This window comes from Cololabis saira, unplaced genomic scaffold (genome assembly GCF_033807715.1).
Source record: "Cololabis saira isolate AMF1-May2022 unplaced genomic scaffold, fColSai1.1 scf052, whole genome shotgun sequence".
NCBI classification, from domain to species: Eukaryota; Metazoa; Chordata; class Actinopteri; order Beloniformes; family Belonidae; genus Cololabis; species Cololabis saira.
This window is the reverse complement of record NW_026906216.1, coordinates 172,277-187,500: the sequence shown is the minus strand read 5'-3', so window position 1 is coordinate 187,500 and position 15,224 is coordinate 172,277. Positions and strand designations below refer to the sequence as shown.

Here is a 15,224-nt window from a genome sequence, read left to right as displayed (position 1 = left end):
GAAATACCTCTTATATGGAGTTGAAGATAAGTCATAGAATATAAGTAATTGATTTGTTGGTTTTATTTGTTGGAGTTAAAGTGCCTTAACCATGTGCAAAACACTTTAGGACGTGAGCTGTCGCTGTTACCACGTTGAAATATGTGTGGGTAGATTAAGCGAGAGCGCTCTCTGCTGGTTGAAAAAGCTTACAGCACCTGGTATTCCCAGGCGGTCTCCCATCCAAGTACTAACCAGGCCCGACCCTGCTTAGCTTCCGAAATCAGACTAGATCTGGCGCATCCAGGCTGGTATGGTCGTTAGCAGAAGCTGCAGCTTGAAATACCTCTTATATGGAGTTGAAGATAAGTCATATAATATAAGTCATTGATTTGTTGGTGATAATAATTTAGAAGCGCTTATTTGTTGGAGTTAAAGTGCCTTAACCATGTGCAAAACACTTTAGGACGTGAGCTTTCGCTGTTACCACGTTGAAATATATGTGGGTAGATTAAGCGAGAGCGTTCTCTGCAGGTTGAAAAAGCTTACAGCACCTGGTATTCCCAGGCTGTCTCCCATCCAAGTACTAACCAGGCCCGACCCTGCTTAGCTTCCGAGATCAGACGAGATCAGGCACATCCAGGCTGGTATGGCCGTTAGCAGAAGCTGCAGCTTGAAATACCTCTTATATGGAGTTGAAGATAAGTCATATAATATAAGTCATTGATTTGTTGGTGATAATAATTTAGAAGCGCTTATTTGTTGGAGTTAAAGTGCCTTAACCATGTGCAAAACACTTTAGGACGTGAGCTTTCGCTGTTACCACGTTGAAATATATGTGGTTAGATTAAGCGAGAGCGTTCTCTGCAGGTTGAAAAAGTTTACAGCACCTGGTATTCCCAGGCGGTCTCCCATCCAAGTACTAACCAGGCCCCACCCTGCTTAGCTTCCGAGATCAGACGAGATCGGGCGCATCCAGGCTGGTATGGCAGTAAGCAGAAGCTGCAGCTTGAAATACCTCTTGTATGGAGTTGAAGATAAGTCATAGAATATAAGTCATAGATTTGTTGTTTTTTTTTTTTTGTAGTTAAAGTGCCTTAACCATGTGCAAAAGACTTTAGGATGTGAGCTGTCGCTGTTACCACGTTGAAATATGTGTGGGTAGATTAAGCGAGAGCGCTCTCTGCTGGTTGAAAAAGCTTACAGCACCCTGTATTCCCAGGCGGTCTCCCATCCAAGTACTAACCAGGCCCGACCCTGCTTAGCTTCCGAGATCAGATGAGATTGGACGCATCCAGGCTGGTATGGCCGTAAGCTGAAGCTGCAGCTTGAAATACCTCTTGTATGGAGTTGAAGATAAGTCATAGAATATAAGTCATAGATTTGTTTTTTTTATTTGTTGGAGTTAAAGTGCCTTAACCATGTGCAAAAGACTTTAGGACGTGAGCTGTCGCTGTTACCACGTTGAAATATGTGTGGGTAGATTAAGCGAGAGCGCTCTCTGCTGGTTGAAAAAGCTTACAGCACCCTGTATTCCCAGGCGGTCTCCCATCCAAGTACTAACCAGGCCCGACCCTGCTTAGCTTCCGAGATCAGATGAGATTGGACGCATCCAGGCTGGTATGGCCGTGAGCTGAAGTTGCAGCTTGAAATACCTCTTATATGGAGTTGAAGATAAGTCATATAATATAAGTCATTGATTTGTTGGTGATAATAATTTAGAAGCGCTTATTTGTTGGAGTTAAAGTGCCTTAACCATGTGCAAAACACTTTAGGACGTGAGCTTTCGCTGTTACCACGTTGAAATATATGTGGTTAGATTAAGCGAGAGCGTTCTCTGCAGGTTGAAAAAGTTTACAGCACCTGGTATTCCCAGGCGGTCTCCCATCCAAGTACTAACCAGGCCCCACCCTGCTTAGCTTCCGAGATCAGACGAGATCGGGCGCATCCAGGCTGGTATGGCAGTAAGCAGAAGCTGCAGCTTGAAATACCTCTTGTATGGAGTTGAAGATAAGTCATAGAATATAAGTCATAGATTTGTTGTTTTTTTTTTTTTGTAGTTAAAGTGCCTTAACCATGTGCAAAAGACTTTAGGACGTGAGCTGTCGCTGTTACCACGTTGAAATATGTGTGGGTAGATTAAGCGTGAGCGCTCTCTGCTGGTTGAAAAAGCTTACAGCACCTGGTATTCCCAGGCGGTCTCCCATCCAAGTACTAACAAGGCCCGACCCTGCTTAGCTTCCGAGATCAGACGAGATCGGGCGCATCCAGGCTGGTATGGCCGTAAGCAGAAGCTGCAGCTTGAAATACCTCTTATATGGAGTTGAAGATAAGTCATAGAATATAAGTCATTGATTTGTTGGTTTTATTTGTTGGAGTTAAAGTGCCTTAACCATGTGCAAAACACTTTAGGACGTGAGCTGTCGCTGTTACCACGTTGAAATATGTGTGGCTAGATTAAGCGAGACCGTTCTCTGCTGGTTGAAAAAGCTTACAGCACCTGGTATTCCCAGGCGGTCTCCCATCCAAGTACTAACCAGGCCCGACCCTGCTTAGCTTCCGAGATCAGACGAGATCGGGCGCATCCAGGCTGGTATGGCCGTAAGCAGAAGCTGCAGCTTGAAATACTTCTTATATGGAGTTGAAGATAAGTATATAATACAAGTCATTGATTTGTTGGTGATAATAATTTAGAAGCGCTTATTTGTTGGAGTTAAAGTGCCTTAACCATGTGCAAAACACTTTAGGACGTGAGCTGTCGCTGTTACCACGTTGAAATATTTGTGGGTAGATTAAGCGAGAGCGCTCTCTGCTGGTTGAAAAAGCTTACAGCACCTGGTATTCCCAGGCGTTCTCCCATCCAAGTACTAACCAGGCCCGACCCTGCTTAGCTTCCGAGATCAGACGAGATCGGGCGCATCCAGGCTGGTATGGCCGTAAGCAGAAGCTGCTGCTTGAAATACCTCTTATATGGAGTTGAAGATAAGTCATAGAATATAAGTCATTGATTTGTTGGTTTTATTTGTTGGAGTTAAAGTGCCTTAACCATGTGCAAAACACTTTAGGACGTGAGCTGTCGCTGTTACCACGTTGAAATATGTGTGGGTAGATTAAGCGTGAGCGCTCTCTGCTGGTTGAAAAAGCTTACAGCACCTGGTATTCCCAGGCGGTCTCCCATCCAAGTACTAACCAGGCCCGACCCTGCTTAGCTTCCGAGATCAGACGAGATCGGGCGCATCCAGGCTGGTATGGCCGTAAGCAGAAGCTGCAGCTTGAAATACCTCTGATATGGAGTTGAAGATAAGTCATAGAATATAAGTCATTGATTTGTTGGTTTTATTTGTTGGAGTTAAAGTGCCTTAACCATGTGCAAAACACTTTAGGACGTGAGCTGTCGCTGTTACCACGTTGAAATATGTGTGGGTAGATTAAGCGAGAGCGCTCTCTGCTGGTTGAAAAAGCTTACAGCACCTGGTATTCCCAGGCGGTCTCCCATCCAAGTACTAACCAGGCCCGACCCTGCTTAGCTTCCGAGATCAGACGAGATCGGGCGCATCCAGGCTGGTATGGCCGTAAGCAGAAGCTGCAGCTTGAAATACTTCTTATATGGAGTTGAAGATAAGTATATAATACAAGTCATTGATTTGTTGGTGATAATAATTTAGAAGCGCTTATTTGTTGGAGTTAAAGTGCCTTAACCATGTGCAAAACACTTTAGGACGTGAGCTGTCGCTGTTACCACGTTGAAATATTTGTGGGTAGATTAAGCGAGAGCGCTCTCTGCTGGTTGAAAAAGCTTACAGCACCTGGTATTCCCAGGCGTTCTCCCATCCAAGTACTAACCAGGCCCGACCCTGCTTAGCTTCCGAGATCAGACGAGATCGGGCGCATCCAGGCTGGTATGGCCGTAAGCAGAAGCTGCTGCTTGAAATACCTCTTATATGGAGTTGAAGATAAGTCATAGAATATAAGTCATTGATTTGTTGGTTTTATTTGTTGGAGTTAAAGTGCCTTAACCATGTGCAAAACACTTTAGGACGTGAGCTGTCGCTGTTACCACGTTGAAATATGTGTGGGTAGATTAAGCGTGAGCGCTCTCTGCTGGTTGAAAAAGCTTACAGCACCTGGTATTCCCAGGCGGTCTCCCATCCAAGTACTAACCAGGCCCGACCCTGCTTAGCTTCCGAGATCAGACGAGATCGGGCGCATCCAGGCTGGTATGGCCGTAAGCAGAAGCTGCAGCTTGAAATACCTCTGATATGGAGTTGAAGATAAGTCATAGAATATAAGTCATTGATTTGTTGGTTTTATTTGTTGGAGTTAAAGTGCCTTAACCATGTGCAAAACACTTTAGGACGTGAGCTGTCGCTGTTACCACGTTGAAATATGTGTGGGTAGATTAAGCGAGAGCGCTCTCTGCTGGTTGAAAAAGCTTACAGCACCTGGTATTCCCAGGCGGTCTCCCATCCAAGTACTAACCAGGCCCGACCCTGCTTAGCTTCCGAGATCAGACGAGATCGGGCGCATCCAGGCTGGTATGGCCGTAAGCTGAAGCTGCAGCTTGAAATACTTCTTATATGGAGTTGAAGATAAGTATATAATACAAGTCATTGATTTGTTGGTGATAATAATTTAGAAGCGCTTATTTGTTGGAGTTAAAGTGCCTTAACCATGTGCAAAACACTTAAGGACGTGAGCTGTCGCTGTTACCACGTTGAAATATGTGTGGGTAGATTAAGCGAGAGCGCTCTCTGCTGGTTGAAAAAGCTTACAGCACCTGGTATTCCCAGGCGGTCTCCCATCCAAGTACTAACCAGGCCCGACCCTGCTTAGCTTCCGAGATCAGACGAGATCGGGCGCATCCAGGCTGGTATGGCCGTAAGCAGAAGCTGCAGCTTGAAATACCTCTTATAGGGAGTTGAAGATAAGTCATAGAATATAAGTCATTGATTTGTTGGTTTTATTTGTTGGAGTTAAAGTGCCTTAACCATGTGCAAAACACTTTAGGACGTGAGCTGTCGCTGTTACCACGTTGAAATATGTGTGTGTAGATTAAGCGAGAGCGCTCTCTGCTGGTTGAAAAAGCTTACAGCACCTGGTATTCCCAGGCGGTTTCCCATCCAAGTACTAACCAGGCCCGACCCTGCTTAGCTTCCGAGATCAGACGAGATCGGGCTCATCCAGGCTGGTATGGCCGTAAGCAGAAGCTGCAGCTTGAAATACCTCTTATATGGAGTTGAAGATAAGTCATATAATATAAGTCATTGATTTGTTGGTGATAATAATTTAGAAGCGCTTATTTGTTGGAGTTAAAGTGCCTTAACCATGTGCAAAACACTTTAGGACGTGAGCTGTCGCTGTTACCACGTTGAAATATGTGTGGGTAGATTAAGCGAGAGCGCTCTCTGCTGGTTGAAAAAGCTTACAGCACCTGGTATTCCCAGGCGGTCTCCCATCCAAGTACTAACCAGGCCCGACCCTGCTTAGCTTCCGAGATCAGACGAGATCGGGCGCATCCAGGCTGGTATGGCCGTAAGCAGAAGCTGTAGCTTGAAATACCTCTTATATGGAGTTGAAGATAAGTCATAGAATATAAGTCATTGATTTGTTGGTTTTATTTGTTGGAGTTAAAGTGCCTTAACCATGTGCAAAACACTTTAGGACGTGAGCTGTCGCTGTTACCACGTTGAAATATGTGTGGGTAGATTAAGCGAGAGCGCTCTCTGCTGGTTGAAAAAGCTTACAGCACCTGGTATTCCCAGGCGGTCTCCCATCCAAGTACTAACCAGGCCCGACCCTGCTTAGCTTCCGAGATCAGACGAGATCGGGCGCATCCAGGCTGGTATGGCCGTGAGCTGAAGTTGCAGCTTGAAATACCTCTTATATGGAGTTGAAGATAAGTCATATAATATAAGTCATTGATTTGTTGGTGATAATAATTTAGAAGCGCTTATTTGTTGGAGTTAAAGTGCCTTAACCATGTGCAAAACACTTTAGGACGTGAGCTGTCGCTGTTACCACGTTGAAATTTGTGTGGGTAGATTAAGCGAGAGCGCTCTCTGCTGGTTGAAAAAGCTTACAGCACCTGGTATTCCCAGGCGGTCTCCCATCCAAGTACTAACCAGGCCCGACCCTGCTTAGCTTCCGAGATCTGACGAGATCGGGCGCATCCAGGCTGGTATGGCCGTAAGCAGAAGCTGCAGCTTGAAATACCTCTTATATGGAGTTGAAGATAAGTCATAGAATATAAGTCATTGATTTGTTGGTTTTATTTGTAGGAGTTAAAGTGCCTTAACCATGTGCAAAACACTTTAGGACGTGAGCTGTCGCTGTTACCAAGTTGAAATATGTGTGGGTAGATTAAGCGAGAGCGTTCTCTGCTGGTTGAAAATGCTTACAGCACCTGGTATTCCCAGGCGGTCTCCTATCCAAGTACTAACCTGGCCCGACCCTGCTTAGCTTCCGAGATCAGACGAGATCGGGCGCATCCAGGCTGGTATGGCCGTAAGCAGAATCTGCTGCTTGAAATACCTCTTATATGGAGTTGAAGATAAGTCATAGAATATAAGTCATTGATTTGTTGGTTTTATTTGTTGGAGTTAAAGTGCCTTAACCATGTGCAAAACACTTTAGGACGTGAGCTGTCGCTGTTACCACGTTGAAATATGTGTGGGTAGATTAAGCGAGAGCGCTCTCTGCTGGTTGAAAAAGCTTACAGCACCTGATATTCCCAGGCGGTCTCCTATCCAAGTACTAACCTGGCCCGACCCTGCTTAGCTTCCGAGATCAGACGAGATCGGGCGCATCCAGGCTGGTATGGCCGTAAGCAGAATCTGCTGCTTGAAATACCTCTTATATGGAGTTGAAGATAAGTCATAGAATATAAGTCATTGATTTGTTGGTTTTATTTGTTGGAGTTAAAGTGCCTTAACCATGTGCAAAACACTTTAGGACGTGAGCTGTCGCTGTTACCACGTTGAAATATGTGTGGGTAGATTAAGCGAGAGCGCTCTCTGCTGGTTGAAAAAGCTTACAGCACCTGATATTCCCAGGCGGTCTCCCATCCAAGTACTAACCAGGCCCGACCCTGCTTAGCTTCCGAGATCAGACGAGATCGGGCGCATCCAGGCTGGTATGGCCGTAAGCTGAAGCTGCAGCTTGAAATACCTCTTATATGGAGTTGAAGATAAGTCATATAATATAAGTCATTGATTTGTTGGTGATAATAATTTAGAAGCGCTTATTTGTTGGAGTTAAAGTGCCCTAACCATGTGCAAAACAGTTTAGGACGTGAGCTGTCGCTGTTACCACGTTGAAATATGTGTGGGTAGATTAAGCGAGAGCACTCTCTGCTGGATGAAAAAGCTTACAGCACCTGGTATTCCCAGGCGGTCTCCCATCCAAGTCCTAACCAGGCCTGACCCTGCTTAGCTTCCGAGATCAGACGAGATCGGGCGCATCCAGGCTGGTATGGCCATAAGCTGAAGCTGCAGCTTGAAATACCTCTTATATGGAGTTGAAGATAAGTCATATAATATAAGTCATTGATTTGTTGGTGATAATAATTTAGAAGCGCATATTTGTTGGAGTTAAAGTGCCTTAACCATGTGAAAAACACTTTAGGACGTGAGCTGTCGCTGTTACCACGTTGAAATTTGTGTGGGTAGATTAAGCGAGAGCGCTCTCTGCTGGTTGAAAAAGCTTACAGCACCTGGTATTCCCAGGCGGTCTCCCATCCAAGTACTAACCAGGCCCGACCCTGCTTAGCTTCCGAGATCAGACGAGATCGGGCGCATCCAGGCTGGTATGGCCGTAAGCAGAAGCTGCAGCTTGAAATACCTCTTGTATGGAGTTGAAGATAAGTCATAGAATATAAGTCATTGATTTGTTGGTTTTATTTGTTGGAGTTAAAGTGCCTTAACCATGTGCAAAACACTTTAGGACGTGAGCTGTCGCTGTTACCACGTTGAAATATGTGTGGGTAGATTAAGCGAGAGCGCTCTCTGCTGGTTGAAAATGCTTACAGCACCTGGTATTCCCAGGCGGTCTCCCATCCAAGTACTAACCAGGCCCGACCCTGCTTAGCTTCCGAGATCAGACAAGATCGGGCGCATCCAGGCTGGTATGGCCGTAAGCAGAAGGTGCTGCTTGAAATACCTCTTATATGGAGTTGAAGATAAGTCATATAATATAAGTCATTGATTTGTTGGTGATAATAATTTAGAAGCGCTTATTTGTTGGAGTTAAAGTGCCTTAACCATGTGAAAAACACTTTTGGACGTGAGCTGTCGCTGTTACCACGTTGAAATATGTGTGGGTAGATTAAGCGAGAGCGCTCTCTGCTGGTTGAAAAAGCTTACAGCACCTGGTATTCCCAGGCGGTCTCCCATCCAAGTACTAACCAGGCCCGACCCTGCTTAGCTTCCGAGATCAGACGAGATCGGGCGCATCCAGGCTGGTATGGCCGTAAGCAGAAGCTGCAGCTTGAAATACCTCTTATATGGAGTTGAAGATAAGTCATAGAATATAAGTCATTGATTTGTTGGTTTTATTTGTTGGAGTTAAAGTGCCTTAACCATGTGCAAAACACTTTTGGACGTGAGCTGTCGCTCTTACCACGTTGAAATATGTGTGGGTAGATTAAGCGAGAGCGCTCTCTGCTGGTTGAAAAAGCTTACAGCACCTGGTATTCCCAGGCGGTCTCCCATCCAAGTACTAACCAGGCTCGACCCTGCTTAGCTTCCGAGATCAGACGAGATCGGGCGCATCCAGGCTGGTATGGCCGTAAGCTGAAGCTGCAGCTTGAAATACTTCTTATATGGAGTTGAAGATAAGTATATAATACAAGTCATTGATTTGTTGGTGATAATAATTTAGAAGCGCTTATTTGTTGGAGTTAAAGTGCCTTAACCATGTGCAAAACACTTTAGGACGTGAGCTGTCGCTGTTACCACGTTGAAATATGTGTGGGTAGATTAAGCGAGAGCGCTCTCTGCTGGTTGAAAAAGCTTACAGCACCTGGTATTCCCAGGCGGTCTCCCATCCAAGTACTAACCAGGCCCGACCCTGCTTAGCTTCCGAGATCAGATGAGATCGGGCGCATCCAGGCTGGTATGGCCGTAAGCTGAAGTTGCAGCTTGTAATACCTCTTATATGGAGTTGAAGATAAGTCATAGAATATAAGTCATTGATTTGTTGGTTTTATTTGTTGGAGTTAAAGTGCCTTAACCATGTGCAAAACACTTTAGGACGTGAGCTGTTGCTGTTACCACGTTGAAATATGTGTGGGTAGATTAAGCGAGAGCGCTCTCTGCTGGTTGAAAATGCTTACAGCACCTGGTATTCCCAGGCGGTCTCCCATCCAAGTACTAACAAGGCCCGACCCTGCTTAGCTTCCGAGATCAGACGAGATCGGGCGCATCCAGGCTGGTATGGCCGTAAGCAGAAGCTGCTGCTTGAAATACCTCTTATATGGAGTTGAAGATAAGTCATATAATATAAGTCATTGATTTGTTGGTGATAATAATTTAGAAGCGTTTATTTGTTGGAGTTAAAGTGCCTTAACCATGTGAAAAACACTTTTGGACGTGAGCTGTCGCTGTTACCACGTTGAAATATGTGTGGGTAGATTAAGCGAGAGCGCTCTCTGCTGGTTGAAAATGCTTACAGCACCTGGTATTCCCAGGCGTTCTCCCATCCAAGTACTAACCAGGCCCGACCCTGCTTAGCTTCCGAGATCAGACGAGATCGGGCGCATCCAGGCTGGTATGGCCGTAAGCTGAAGCTGCAGCTTGAAATACTTCTTATATGGAGTTGAAGATAAGTATATAATACAAGTCATTGATTTGTTGGTGATAATAATTTAGAAGCGCTTATTTGTTGGAGTTAAAGTGCCTTAACCATGTGCAAAACACTTTAGGACGTGAGCTGTCGCTGTTACCACGTTGAAATATGTGTGGGTAGATTAAGCGAGAGCGCTCTCTGCTGGTTGAAAAAGCTTACAGCACCTGTGTTGTGCAACTCATAGGTAGCTTGGCTGTCCAGTTATCAAGGCTAATGATAATTCTATTAAAGAATTATTAATAATTAATAAAGTTGACTATTTATCAAATTGTATTATCAAAAATGATAATTCTCGTAGGGGCACCACCGCCGGGGCCTTACTCCGGTGGAATTCGATAACTAAAACAGCAGAAAATCAGTCTCATATGATTTTTGAATTATCCTGCAGAACAGCAAATCTTACAGAATAACAGTGAAGGCGTGATGTCCGAACACTAGGCTCTGCTTAAACAAATCAATTTGTGACCAAATCTTGCATGAAATAACAACCACTCATAAAGAAATCAATCAGAATTTATTTACATACGGGTATCAAAAGGGATGTAAATAACTACCCGAATAAATCTGATGGCACACGACATTATTATAAAACCATTAACTAACAAGAAAAACAACAATCAATAAAATGAAACATAAACGTTAAATGCATGGAATGAAAAGAAAAGAATCAAATGTAATAATAATAAAGATGATAAAGAACACAATAATGATAACGTACAGTAATACGCATACAGTAATCTCATTAAACATAAGTTCAGCTTTACACCGTTCTAACTGACTGATCGCCCAAACGCCACCTCACGTCTCCTCTGGATTCTGGATCTGCGGGCTCTGTCGGTGGTGACCGGGTTCCTGCCGGGGTTCCCGGTGTCGGAGAGGTCCGGTTCAGCTTTGACCCCACCGCCGATCGCTTCTGGCGGGGATGCTCCGATAGCGAGCGGTCCCTCAGTCTCTGTCCTGCTCCTACTTCAAAAAGAAAAGGGCAACAGTTGCTGCAGCGGCGCCTCACGCCGGCTCTCTGGTCCTGACCGCGGCCTCAACACCGGCCTCGTTGCGACGGGGGGGCCGGTTCCTCCTTCGGAACGTCGGCTCACGTCCCTTGTGTGTCGCAGGGCTGCGGGAGGGGTTCGCGGGTCCAAGGCTGGAGCTTCTACAGCGGGTTCTGGCGGAGCAATCTTCCTGGACGCACGGTCCCTGGTGTGGAGAAAGTGCTCAAAGGAAGAAAGGAGTTAGCAGACAGAAAGAGTTGAGAGCGCCGTGCTCTGGTATCGGATTTTACGCCCGGCCTGTTAATGCAGGTCCGGAACGGCTCCCCCCCCACCCCAGGCTCTCGTGGAGTAGATGCGGCAGCGGCTGCACCGTCGGCAGGCACGTCTTGTCCAGTCCGCTGGCTGAGGGAGAGAGTGAGCACTGGGCAGGAAGGGAGCTTTTGAGTTTCGCGGGCTGCGTGATGTCACCAGCCCCTGGCAAGTGATTGGGTGCTTCCCGCTTTTGGGCTTGGGGCGGTTTTACTGAGAGGGACAGTCCCCCCCTTCAGAGCTTGCTTCCTGGGGCTCCATTTAGTCTGACCCCCCCTGGTGTCGTCACCCCAGGGAGTCTGTCCCTGGTCCCTTTGCGTTGTCTTTTCCTTTGTTCCTCCAGGTCTGGCAGGAACCCTGCTGGGTTTGTGGGGGCTATACTGCGCCTGACCCCCCTCCCAGGTGTCGTAAACCCCATGGAGTCTGTTATCTGGTCTGGAGTCATGCAGCATAAACTTTGGCTTGGCTTCGGCCCTTTACTGGCCCAAGAGAAATGTTCACCCACTCACATATGTCATGAATTCATAATCATATTAGTCCAATAGTCCAACACCTGGTATTCCCAGGCGGTCTCCCATCCAAGTACTAACCAGGCCCGACCCTGCTTAGCTTCCGAGATCAGATGAGATCAGGCGCATCCAGGCTGGTATGGCCGTAAGCAGAATCTGCTGCTTGAAATACCTCTTATATGGAGTTGAAGATAAGTCATAGAATATAAGTCATTGATTTCTTGGTGATAAGAATTTAGAAGCGCTTATTTGTTGGAGTTAAAGTGCCTTAACCATGTGCAAAACACTTTAGGACATGAGCTGTCGCTGTTACCACGTTGAAATTTATGTGGGTAGATTAAGCGAGAGCGCTCTCTGCTGGTTGAAAATGCTTACAGCACCTGGTATTCCCAGGCGGTCTCCCATCCAAGTACTAACCACGCCCGACCCTGCTTAGCTTCCGAGATCAGATGAGATCGGGCGCATCCAGGCTGGTATGGCCGTAAGCAGAAGCTGCAGCTTGAAATACCTCTGATATGGAGTTGAAGATAAGTCATAGAATATAAGTCATTGATTTGTTGGTTTTATTTGTTGGAGTTAAAGTGCCTTAACCATGTGCAAAACACTTTAGGACGTGAGCTGTCGCTGTTACCACGTTGAAATATGTGTGGGTAGATTAAGCGTGAGCGCTCTCTGCTGGTTGAAAAAGCTTACAGCACCTGGTATTCCCAGGCGGTCTCCCATCCAAGTACTAACAAGGCCTGACCCTGCTTAGCTTCCGAGATCAGACGAGATCGGGCGCATTTTTTTTTTTTTTTTTTTTATCTTTTATTATGAAAAATATACATTACATTAAAAGGAATTGTTTACATTTTGCTCTGCAACCACTTTCAGCTACATTGCAACAGAAACCATCATGTACACACAGTTATACTCAAAAAATAAAACGTGATTCCAAACCAAAAAAAAAGGGGGGGGGGCACAAATTTTAACACTGTTGAAATAAAAAGAACACAACGAATGAGCAACTCCAATAGTGTAATCTTGAAATAAAGTCAAAAATTAAGTAACACTTTACCTCCTGTTATTTCAACCAAGTCATTTCCTTCAACAAAAACATCGACAAAGTTATTTCTGTTGTATTTCAAAATCAAATATAGATCTCTTTTTAAGATGGATTTAAAAACTGTCCAAACATCCACCATCTTTCCATCAAAATGTGCATAGTTTCTTCTCAGCCTGACTGCCAATCTGGCATGGCTTAAAACAAAATTAAATAAATTGGTGTTAATTCCCTTATTTCTTTTACTTGTACCGAACAAGAATAGTTGCTCCCAATTAAATTTGCTTATATAGTGACTTCCCCAATGTTTAACCAAAGTGTGTCTCAGCTTTTCAAAGAACTGAATCAAACAAGCACAGTTCAAAAATAAATGAAAAAGATCTTCCTCTTCTGTCTTGCATACATCGCATATTCTGCTTAAACTTTTATTAATTTGATGCAATATTATTTTTGTAAATATTCTATTATGCTTTATCTTGAAATCATTGTCCTCACAGTCTATGCTGTTGTATTTTATCGTACCACACCATATGTCATTGAAGTCCATGCTGGTATATTTCTTCTTCCACATCACGTCAGAGGCTGGTCTCTTCAGGACCTTTTCTATCAATACACCATATGTCATCCTTGTTTTCAGCTTGCCCAGATTAATCCTATAGTTCTCCTTTTCTATATATAATTCTGGCCAACTTCTCTCTGTCCTTGTTACTTCATCGCTATTTATTTTAGTTATCCATTCCGTATTTATGCTACTCTTAATTTTGTTGTATGTGTTAACTATAGTTCCTTTCCTCATATCATAATCCATGTGTCTAATCATATCTATTATTGAGTGTTCGGGCAGAAAACCAGGTATTACCTCAAACATGATATCTTTTATCTGTCTTATTCCTGCCTTAATAAAGATGGCATTGTACAGCATTTCACTATTATTCAATAATTTAGTATTTAGAAAAATTGGGTTATTCATAATCATGTTTATATCTATACAATCATACCCTATGTATGGTAATAATATAGCCCAGGCGTTCAACACTTCTCTATAAAAGTCAGGGATACCCTCATGCATATGCTTTTTCAAAGCCATCAGCAGACCATAGTCGTCACATTTTCCTGCCCGACCTATATATTCTTTAAAGAAATGTTTCCAACCATGCTCTATTCTATCATGCAAATATTTAATCACCGTTTTTATTCTAATCGCTTTTTTCTTCATTTCTATATTAACTAATTTTAAACCTCCTGCCTTATACCCAGCCATCAAGGTTTGGTGAGAGACTCTCACTCCCTTGCCATTCCACAAAAAGAGACAAATAATGGAATTAAGCTCCTTTAACACCCATTCTGGCATATCTATGGCTGCTATATAGTGGATGAGTCTAGATATTAGCAAAGCATTTATTATGATGACCTTGCCTTTAAGCTTCAGGCTTCTTTGTCTCCAAAAGTTTATTGTCCGCTTTATTTTATTTATGACTCCTGTCCAAGTATAGTCTCTAGCTGCTCTCTCATCTATCCCCAGATATATGCCCAACACTTTTATTTGACTTTCTGCTATTTTAAATTTGAGCTCACACTTTTTATCGATTTTATTTCCTATATACATTATTTCTGATTTTTCTATATTGATCTTTGCCCCAGATGCCCTGCCATAGATCTCAAAGTATTTTGCGACAGTTTGTGTACTTTCCATGTCTTGTACTGTTATTGTAGTGTCATCTGCGTACTGCAGTATGGTGGTCTTGCCTCCCCCCGGTAACTCAATCCCCCTGATATTGTTGTTGCTGTTGATAAATGTCGCCAACGGTTCTACAGACAGGCTGTAAAGGAGCGATGACATAGGACACCCTTGTCTGACTGAGCGCTGCAGTGGAAAGATGTTTGTTAAAAGCCCATTGCACTTGACCTGACTTATCGCATTCTTGTACAACAGTTTGATCCACGTGGTTATTCTATTGCCGAAGCCGAATTTTTCCAAGGCGTTAAAAAGAAAATTATGACTAACTCGGTCAAAAGCTTTATTCAAATCAACCCCCAAAACAATTCCTCCTTTACCATTTGTGTTCATGTGATGGATTAAATCCCTGACCGTCATCAATGTGTCACTGATATCCCTGCCCGGTATTCCATACGCCTGCGTCGGTGCTATGATCGTACCTGCTACACTTTTCATTCTATTGCCTAAAACCTTAGCTAAAATTTTGTAGTCCGTGTTTAATAAACTAATGGGTCTAAAGTTTTCCAGTCTGAGTTTGCTTCCCTTATTTTTGTAAATGATCGTGATAATGCTAAGTGCCATGGAGTGAGGTAATTGTTGTGTCGTTTCAATATGTTGAATAACGGTTTTCATTATGGGTGCTAAAAGGTCGATAAATGTCTTATAGAACTCATAGGTCAGACCATCAGAGCCTGGGCTCTTATTGGCCTTCCCACTCATTATAGCTGCTGTGATTTCCTGCTCCGTTATGTCTCCCTCACAAGCTTCAGCCTGTTCTATGGAGAGTTTTGTAGACACAGTATTCAGCACTTCCTCCATGCACTTTTCATCATTCT

General features: G+C 44.1%; 29 non-coding genes and 3 pseudogenes across 29 annotated transcripts; all 32 read right to left on the bottom strand.

Annotated features, from left to right (window-relative positions):
- Positions 1-185: 185 nt before the first annotated feature.
- Positions 186-304, bottom strand: LOC133434925 (5S ribosomal RNA; annotated as a pseudogene).
- A 217-nt stretch (positions 305-521) lies between these two features.
- Positions 522-640, bottom strand: LOC133434894 (5S ribosomal RNA). The gene has a single exon (XR_009778804.1). It is a non-coding gene; the product is annotated as a 5S ribosomal RNA (ribosomal RNA).
- Positions 641-857: 217 nt separating this feature from the next.
- On the bottom strand, positions 858-976 carry LOC133435377 (5S ribosomal RNA). Its single transcript, XR_009779233.1, has one exon. It is a non-coding gene; the product is annotated as a 5S ribosomal RNA (ribosomal RNA).
- Positions 977-1,176: 200 nt separating this feature from the next.
- LOC133434893 (5S ribosomal RNA) lies at positions 1,177-1,295 on the bottom strand. The gene has a single exon (XR_009778803.1). It is a non-coding gene; the product is annotated as a 5S ribosomal RNA (ribosomal RNA).
- A 199-nt stretch (positions 1,296-1,494) lies between these two features.
- LOC133434913 (5S ribosomal RNA) lies at positions 1,495-1,613 on the bottom strand (annotated as a pseudogene).
- Positions 1,614-1,830: 217 nt separating this feature from the next.
- On the bottom strand, positions 1,831-1,949 carry LOC133435376 (5S ribosomal RNA). The gene has a single exon (XR_009779232.1). It is a non-coding gene; the product is annotated as a 5S ribosomal RNA (ribosomal RNA).
- Positions 1,950-2,149: 200 nt separating this feature from the next.
- LOC133435295 (5S ribosomal RNA) lies at positions 2,150-2,268 on the bottom strand. The gene has a single exon (XR_009779152.1). It is a non-coding gene; the product is annotated as a 5S ribosomal RNA (ribosomal RNA).
- Positions 2,269-2,467: 199 nt separating this feature from the next.
- On the bottom strand, positions 2,468-2,586 carry LOC133434991 (5S ribosomal RNA). The gene has a single exon (XR_009778863.1). It is a non-coding gene; the product is annotated as a 5S ribosomal RNA (ribosomal RNA).
- Positions 2,587-2,802: 216 nt separating this feature from the next.
- Positions 2,803-2,921, bottom strand: LOC133435312 (5S ribosomal RNA). Its single transcript, XR_009779169.1, has one exon. It is a non-coding gene; the product is annotated as a 5S ribosomal RNA (ribosomal RNA).
- Positions 2,922-3,120: 199 nt separating this feature from the next.
- Positions 3,121-3,239, bottom strand: LOC133434990 (5S ribosomal RNA). The gene has a single exon (XR_009778862.1). It is a non-coding gene; the product is annotated as a 5S ribosomal RNA (ribosomal RNA).
- A 199-nt stretch (positions 3,240-3,438) lies between these two features.
- Positions 3,439-3,557, bottom strand: LOC133434989 (5S ribosomal RNA). Its single transcript, XR_009778861.1, has one exon. It is a non-coding gene; the product is annotated as a 5S ribosomal RNA (ribosomal RNA).
- Positions 3,558-3,773: 216 nt separating this feature from the next.
- On the bottom strand, positions 3,774-3,892 carry LOC133435311 (5S ribosomal RNA). Its single transcript, XR_009779168.1, has one exon. It is a non-coding gene; the product is annotated as a 5S ribosomal RNA (ribosomal RNA).
- Positions 3,893-4,091: 199 nt separating this feature from the next.
- LOC133434988 (5S ribosomal RNA) lies at positions 4,092-4,210 on the bottom strand. The gene has a single exon (XR_009778860.1). It is a non-coding gene; the product is annotated as a 5S ribosomal RNA (ribosomal RNA).
- A 199-nt stretch (positions 4,211-4,409) lies between these two features.
- On the bottom strand, positions 4,410-4,528 carry LOC133434987 (5S ribosomal RNA). Its single transcript, XR_009778859.1, has one exon. It is a non-coding gene; the product is annotated as a 5S ribosomal RNA (ribosomal RNA).
- A 216-nt stretch (positions 4,529-4,744) lies between these two features.
- On the bottom strand, positions 4,745-4,863 carry LOC133434985 (5S ribosomal RNA). Its single transcript, XR_009778858.1, has one exon. It is a non-coding gene; the product is annotated as a 5S ribosomal RNA (ribosomal RNA).
- Positions 4,864-5,062: 199 nt separating this feature from the next.
- LOC133435321 (5S ribosomal RNA) lies at positions 5,063-5,181 on the bottom strand. The gene has a single exon (XR_009779178.1). It is a non-coding gene; the product is annotated as a 5S ribosomal RNA (ribosomal RNA).
- A 217-nt stretch (positions 5,182-5,398) lies between these two features.
- Positions 5,399-5,517, bottom strand: LOC133434984 (5S ribosomal RNA). The gene has a single exon (XR_009778857.1). It is a non-coding gene; the product is annotated as a 5S ribosomal RNA (ribosomal RNA).
- A 199-nt stretch (positions 5,518-5,716) lies between these two features.
- Positions 5,717-5,835, bottom strand: LOC133435176 (5S ribosomal RNA). The gene has a single exon (XR_009779039.1). It is a non-coding gene; the product is annotated as a 5S ribosomal RNA (ribosomal RNA).
- A 217-nt stretch (positions 5,836-6,052) lies between these two features.
- Positions 6,053-6,171, bottom strand: LOC133435087 (5S ribosomal RNA). Its single transcript, XR_009778954.1, has one exon. It is a non-coding gene; the product is annotated as a 5S ribosomal RNA (ribosomal RNA).
- A 199-nt stretch (positions 6,172-6,370) lies between these two features.
- Positions 6,371-6,489, bottom strand: LOC133435199 (5S ribosomal RNA). Its single transcript, XR_009779061.1, has one exon. It is a non-coding gene; the product is annotated as a 5S ribosomal RNA (ribosomal RNA).
- A 199-nt stretch (positions 6,490-6,688) lies between these two features.
- LOC133435269 (5S ribosomal RNA) lies at positions 6,689-6,807 on the bottom strand. Its single transcript, XR_009779128.1, has one exon. It is a non-coding gene; the product is annotated as a 5S ribosomal RNA (ribosomal RNA).
- Positions 6,808-7,006: 199 nt separating this feature from the next.
- Positions 7,007-7,125, bottom strand: LOC133435079 (5S ribosomal RNA). The gene has a single exon (XR_009778947.1). It is a non-coding gene; the product is annotated as a 5S ribosomal RNA (ribosomal RNA).
- A 217-nt stretch (positions 7,126-7,342) lies between these two features.
- LOC133434876 (5S ribosomal RNA) lies at positions 7,343-7,461 on the bottom strand. Its single transcript, XR_009778787.1, has one exon. It is a non-coding gene; the product is annotated as a 5S ribosomal RNA (ribosomal RNA).
- Positions 7,462-7,678: 217 nt separating this feature from the next.
- On the bottom strand, positions 7,679-7,797 carry LOC133434983 (5S ribosomal RNA). Its single transcript, XR_009778856.1, has one exon. It is a non-coding gene; the product is annotated as a 5S ribosomal RNA (ribosomal RNA).
- Positions 7,798-7,996: 199 nt separating this feature from the next.
- LOC133435235 (5S ribosomal RNA) lies at positions 7,997-8,115 on the bottom strand. The gene has a single exon (XR_009779096.1). It is a non-coding gene; the product is annotated as a 5S ribosomal RNA (ribosomal RNA).
- A 217-nt stretch (positions 8,116-8,332) lies between these two features.
- LOC133434982 (5S ribosomal RNA) lies at positions 8,333-8,451 on the bottom strand. The gene has a single exon (XR_009778855.1). It is a non-coding gene; the product is annotated as a 5S ribosomal RNA (ribosomal RNA).
- Positions 8,452-8,650: 199 nt separating this feature from the next.
- Positions 8,651-8,769, bottom strand: LOC133435253 (5S ribosomal RNA). Its single transcript, XR_009779113.1, has one exon. It is a non-coding gene; the product is annotated as a 5S ribosomal RNA (ribosomal RNA).
- A 216-nt stretch (positions 8,770-8,985) lies between these two features.
- Positions 8,986-9,104, bottom strand: LOC133434958 (5S ribosomal RNA). Its single transcript, XR_009778832.1, has one exon. It is a non-coding gene; the product is annotated as a 5S ribosomal RNA (ribosomal RNA).
- A 199-nt stretch (positions 9,105-9,303) lies between these two features.
- On the bottom strand, positions 9,304-9,422 carry LOC133435325 (5S ribosomal RNA). The gene has a single exon (XR_009779182.1). It is a non-coding gene; the product is annotated as a 5S ribosomal RNA (ribosomal RNA).
- Positions 9,423-9,639: 217 nt separating this feature from the next.
- Positions 9,640-9,758, bottom strand: LOC133435347 (5S ribosomal RNA). Its single transcript, XR_009779203.1, has one exon. It is a non-coding gene; the product is annotated as a 5S ribosomal RNA (ribosomal RNA).
- Positions 9,759-11,661: 1,903 nt separating this feature from the next.
- LOC133434914 (5S ribosomal RNA) lies at positions 11,662-11,780 on the bottom strand (annotated as a pseudogene).
- A 217-nt stretch (positions 11,781-11,997) lies between these two features.
- LOC133435233 (5S ribosomal RNA) lies at positions 11,998-12,116 on the bottom strand. Its single transcript, XR_009779094.1, has one exon. It is a non-coding gene; the product is annotated as a 5S ribosomal RNA (ribosomal RNA).
- Positions 12,117-15,224: the final 3,108 nt, after the last annotated feature.